The sequence below is a fragment of the Solanum tuberosum genome, unplaced genomic scaffold, assembly GCF_000226075.1.
Source record: "Solanum tuberosum cultivar DM 1-3 516 R44 unplaced genomic scaffold, SolTub_3.0 scf00625, whole genome shotgun sequence".
NCBI classification, from domain to species: Eukaryota; Viridiplantae; Streptophyta; class Magnoliopsida; order Solanales; family Solanaceae; genus Solanum; species Solanum tuberosum.
Genome location: NW_006239540.1, coordinates 12,641 through 18,989, shown reverse-complemented (window position 1 = coordinate 18,989; position 6,349 = coordinate 12,641). Strand labels below are relative to the sequence as shown.

General features: G+C 35.9%; 1 long non-coding RNA gene across 1 annotated transcript in view; it reads left to right on the top strand.

Annotated features, from left to right (window-relative positions):
- Nucleotides 1-2,211: 2,211 nt before the first annotated feature.
- LOC102603039 (uncharacterized) overlaps nt 2,212-6,349 on the top strand; it is a 6,296-nt gene continuing 2,158 nt past the window's right edge. Inside the window, exon 1 of the long non-coding RNA XR_368866.2 lies at nt 2,212-2,704. This is a non-coding gene — a long non-coding RNA (uncharacterized lncRNA). The remainder of the gene's footprint in view (nt 2,705-6,349) is intronic.

Here is a 6,349-nt window from a genome sequence, read left to right as displayed (position 1 = left end):
AGAATACTTACCTTAACTCCACTCAATAAAAAGAAATAACAAGATATGACAATATTTAAAGTTTCATAAATGAAATATTTTAATTCAAGGATGTATATAAAAATACAATAAAATACTCGTTACTCTTATTCGGGAGATTCTCTAACCAACAACCATCACTTTGAGCTAATGGATCCACTAAGCCTTAATGATTCATCTAAAAAGTATAATCCCTTATACCCATGTTGGCATACATGGTTTATGATGATTTTGAGTTGTCTGAACTTATCCCCATAATGGTGCTCAATACTATTCACAATAATATATACTCATGCTCAAATGTGTAAAACATACTCTTTCTCTGGTTTGAGATAATTGCTCAACTATCCTCTTAAAAGAGGTAATTGCTCTGAAATATCTCTGAACTCACAAACTCGTTCAGAAATCAAAGTTTCTCTTTTCTCTATATAATACTCTCTTTGTTCATAAAAAGTGAAACATTTGGGAAATACTTAGTTCCCTTATACTCTTTCTCAAACTCCTCTTTATTTCCTCAAAAACTCAGTTTAAACACAAATGTTGTTTTAAAAGATTCTCAAAATTTATAACTCAAAATAGGGTTCATGCTAAAATATAGATATGAACGAATCGACTCAAGGATCTCAATAACAATATAAAAAACTCAATACTCAGAATTCAAGAACTTAAAACTGAACGATACTAGTGATCTCAAGAATACTCAATTCATAGGGTTCATGATGAAATATAGACATAAACGAATCAACTCAAGAATCTTAATGCATAACATGCAACAATTCAAAAATTAGGAATAGAATATTAAAAAGAATAAGGAACTCAAGAACTAAAAAAAACTCATCTCAAGAATACTCAAATCTAGGGATAGAATCCTAGATTACTCTTTTACTGATTTGACGGTAGATGTAGGGCATGAGGATGATCTAGTCCAACACTAATATAGCCTTACATACCTGAAAAGAATAAAGTTCTTGCTGAAATCGATGAAATTCGAAGAACACTTGAAAATCCTAGCTTTTCTCCTTTTGAATCCTTGCTCTAAAAGAATGTTTTAACACTGTGTAGACCCTTAACTGGGTGAAAATGGGTCGGAGTTTAGGCTTAGAAGGGATGGGAAAAGACTAAACTACCCTTCTTAAAACTGACAAAAAACCTTTATGGGTCCATCTACGATTCGTGGTTTGTTCTACGGCCGTAGATCCCATACGTGGAATTTATATTGAATTTTAAAGGCTCAAAAGTCCATTTACAGGTCCAAACGAGGGCCCATAGTAGTTCTTATGGCCCGTAGAATGGATTCGTAGGAATTGGGTCCCAAAATTTGACTCCTAGTATTTTTCTGATGACTTGACAGGACGAGTCGTCGTTCAACCTCTGGCTCGTAGGTTGGATCCGTCGTTCACAGGCTCAGAAAACTCTGATATGACAGTCTTTGGTAAAATGACCATAACTTTTTACTCCAAACTCGAAATAAGGCAAACTTGGTGGCGTTGGAAAGAGGCCTCAAAAACCTTCAATTTGAAAGATCATGGGCCACCTAATTTATTATGTTCTGGGAGATATGATCATTTGAAATTGACCTAAGTAGAATCTTATGTCAAAACTTAATCAATAATGAAGCTTCCAACACAACTTTGTGCTAGAGGGTTCTTGTGACCTTAAGTCATATCCAAATTCATTCGAACACCAAAGAAATGACCTTTACACATATGAGCAATTTAAGAATCACCCGATACGATTTTGACATGCAAATAAGGAATGGTTCGGACCTTAGCTTAGAAATTTTTGAGGAATTACATATTAAATATCAAATTCTCAAAGTTTGGTCCGCGTAAATTAAAAATTTAACTTAATAAATTCTAGTACGGAAATCGTGTCATTTCATATTGAAGAAATAAAATATATTCATAATTTTTCCAATATTTAACATGTTAACTTTTAAAGAAATCATATGTAGTTATTATATCTCCAGACTCAAGTTCTGACATTCGGAATTTGACCTCATATATCAATCAATACATTAATGCACTTACTAACGTAAGCCATGTATATATAATAAACAATTCAAGCATATACTTAAAAGTAAATCAAACTTCAATACAATTAATCCTAATCTAATTTAGTAATTTGATTTTTGATGATTTATGCCCTCACGTACTTTTTTTTGGGTTAAAATATGGGTGTCGAACCCTTTTATTAAAAAAACAATAAGGTATCATCCACTTAGGTTCAACAGACCTAAGCCAAAAAAAGAACAAAATGAAACCAACACAAAACAAAAAAGTAAACTAGACTATGCATCTTCCAATCTCTAGAGATGAAGATACCGCAGCCCTAAATCGCAGATCGATTCGAGCTCCTCGTCTGGCCTGAGGCAGCTTTCGCAGCTCCGGCTGATTGTCATCGAGTCGATGTGGTGTTGTAACGTTGCCGGGCTTGAGAGAAATCCTCAGAAGCATTCAAAACTCTCACGAACTCCATGGATTCAACATCAATGAAGACTTCTTCAGCTCCACCAACTTCTTCTACCATTGCTCCTTGAGATAAGACCAATCTTACAAATTGTACACTTAGATCGACCTTTTATTAAAGTTTATATAGAACATTGTCCTAATTTGTGCAGCCTGAGCTTCAAGTAGCTGATACCACTGCCTCAAACTAAGGAAGATCCTTACAAACTTCATACAAGGTTTGGTTTCTTTGCTCCAAAAACTTTACAATAGGTTTAAGAATCCCTACTGTTATTTGTTTTCATGCCTTTAGTTGTATCAATTATTTTGATCCTGATGTGTCATTCCAGACTGATGGTTGTTGTTTTGGCCTTCCTTAATTCTGATGTTTGGCACCCCATTTTTGTCCATTTGTAGTATTATTCTAGCTTGTGTTGGCAACTCCTGTATTTGATTGTATTTTACAGACTTTATACCTGCAAAATTAGCAATCAAGTTAATGAAAAAATTTGCTAGCTGATTTCCTTCTCTGAATGTTAGACTATTGAGACTTCTCTATTTAGTCGTGTTGATTTCATACCCGCAATATCAACTGATATATTCCAAGAAACTTCCCACACTTCATCGGTATTAGTATGGAATCGATTTCCATAACCAAAGGTGTATAGTTGTGCCTCAGACAATGCATTAATCCACACTTAAATGCTTTTACTTCAGCCTCCACAGCAGAGCATAAAGTAAAGCTTTTAGCCTTAGCATATACAAATTCACCCTGTGAAATTCTGATACAATAAGCCTTGGAACTGATTTCAGCATTGACCTTGCTAGACTCATCAGTATTACACTTGTAGCGTCCCATCCTTGGTTGCATCCATCTTACTGTTTTGCTGATGATCACTGGAGTGTAATTTTCCAGGAATTGTACTATTGCTAGCCAATTATGAGGCATTCCTTCTAAACAAGGATATCTATTTTTGGCCATCATAAATATATTTCGGTTAATCTCTACCTCCATTGATTTTGGTCATTCTTCCTCCATGTTTAATCACATTCCTCTTTTTCCATATTTGCCAAATGATGAATACTAGAATTGCCATGTATAGTGGTATCAGTTTTGCTCCAGTACCTTTTTCCCACCACTTATAAATAGTTTACCTGAGCTGAATAAAAGGGCCATGTATTCCAGCAGCCCCAACAAATGTGTCTTCCATAGATAATTAGAATGAAGTTGGGTTATAAATAAGTGATTGAATGATTCTTGAGTCTCAGTAGCACATCAACAACATTCCACATAGTCTGTAATCCTATATCTTATTAAAACTTCTCCTATAGGTATTATCTTAAGTCATATTCTCCATAATAAGAAAGTCATCTTCAAGGGAATTCACTTTTCCCAAATGAGCACTATGCCTCTAAAAGGTTCCTTCCTACTTCTGATAATGTGCCATGCACTTCCAACAGTGAACCTCCCCTTACTATTAGGAATCCACTAAGGCTTATCTTTCTCTTCTGACATTTGATAATCTCCCATCATAGACTCAATGTGAGAAGAGACTTCCTCATTGAATATATCAGTCATCATATCTACAATCCACCTTCCCTCACTTCTGATGTGACTAACCTCTTCCATGTTGATGTTAGGGACATGACTTATAGGTAAAATACAGTGTAAAGCACCTAGTTATGTCCAATTATCATACCATAAGCTAGCATGACCCCCTCTAGGTTCCCACTAAATTTCCTGATCTAACCAGTTCCTGGCCAGTGTTCAGGGAAGCGTGAAGCGGAAAAAAGCGATAAGGCCCCGCTTCACGCTTTAAGCGATGAAGCGCTTGCTTTAAGCGATGAAGCGCTCACATACTCATTCTAGTCTGTGAAGCGTCCCAAGCCACCCAATGTTTTGCTTTGCCTACATCTTTGGAATTCCAAGGTAACTTTTCAAAACACCTATGAATATCTTTAATCACACACTTAGGAGGTGTGAGTATTGGTAGCAAGTAAATGGGGATACTTTGTAGTACATTGTTTATCAACATTTCCTTGCCACCAAAAGAGAGTAGCTTACGTTTCCACATCAACAATTTATTCCGTATTTTCCTCATCAACTCAGTAAAATGAGTTTTTCCCTCATCAATAGGGCATCCTAGATACATCAAATGGAAGCATCCTCTTTTTAAACTAGTAACATCCTAAACCAGATCACATGAGTATGAGCTGCTTTTTAAAACATATATAAACAAACTTTTATCTTTGTTAATCTTCTAGCTTGATTGCTCTTCATATTCCTTCAGTACTTTCATTATTTGCAATAATGACTTCCTTTCGGTTGTTGTAAAAATAATAGTATCATCTACATAAGCAAGGTGATTTAACTTATCACTCCACTTAGGCAACCCATAGTTAACATAATCCTCTTTAAAGAGCAACTGGTTTAGAGCCAAGGTGAGTACTTCAGCAGCAATAATAAATAATGCAGGAGATAAAAGGTCTCCCTGCTTCACTCCTCTTTTAGAATGAAAGAAACCTTGGGCCTATCCATTGATGAGGATGAAGTACCCGTTGTTGGCAATTAGTCTCCAAATCATATCCACCTCAACATTATTGAAACTCATCTTTGACAGCACCTCCACCAAAAAACTCCAATTCAACCTATCATATGCCTTAGCCATATCCAGGTTAATGACTGCATTAGCTGGCTCCCTCTTTTACCAATATCATAAATGGTCTCTTGTGACATCAACACATTTTTTGAGATATTTCTCCCTTTCACAGACCCGTACTAATTTTGATAAATCAACCTAGCAAATATACCTTCTATCCTGTCATGCAGTGTTCTGGAGATCACCTTATTAATGAAATTACGTAGACTAATTGGCCTTAAGTTAGAAAAGGTTTGGAAGTGATCCTTTTAAGGCAATAAGACCAAAATAGTGTGAGTAATTGATTTAGGTAATGAGTTACCCTGAAAAAAGTCCTGAACAATATTTACAATGGCGGTCCCAACAATATCCCAATACACTTAGTAGAAATGCCCAGTGAAGCCATCATCAGGTCCACAAACACTATCCCCATTAAATTCAAAAACTACTCTTTTGATCTCTTCTTCCCTAGGAATGACATTTAATATGATATTATCTTCATCTGACACCTAAGTATAAATATGTTGTAATAGAGATAAATTATTAGTGGCCCCGCCCCCTCTTCTGTGAACTGGTTTTGGAAAAAGTTTATTCCCCTAGTTGCAATTTCATGTTCTCCTTCTGTCGAGAGCCCATCAGATTTCAGCATTCTCTTTAAGGTTAATCTCTTCCTCCTTCCCTTCACTAAACAGTGAAAGAATTTAGTATTCTTGAACTCTTCAGTATACCATTAAATGCTAGCCTTTTGCCTCCAGAACTCCTTTGCTTGAAAATATCTCAAAAACTTCCCTTCTCCACTTTGAAAGTGCCAATTTGTTCCTCTTCTGCTTCAATTTCCATTGAATGAAAACAACCTCAGAATATTCCTCCTTCCAGATCTCCTTCACTACTTATTTAAACTCAGCTTTTTCTGTCCAGAATTTCAAAAACCTGAAAGGTTTTGGATAGGTATGAACAGTTCCTCCACAAGTCACTAGTAAAGGGGCATGACCAAAGTCAGTCCTTGCTAGGTGCTGAATTGCCAACCAAATCTTGCAAAGCTTGATTAGTGACCACCCTGTCTAATCTCTTGAAAATGCACTCTTCATCAGCCCTCCCATTCCACCAAGTGAATGGGCTTCCAGTGAAGTGTATATCTACTAGTTCACATGAGTTAATACATAGTGCAAAATCTTCATATTCTTAAGGGTACATAGGAACACACCCTATTTTTTCTTCCTCTCCCAGTATTACATTAAAATCCCC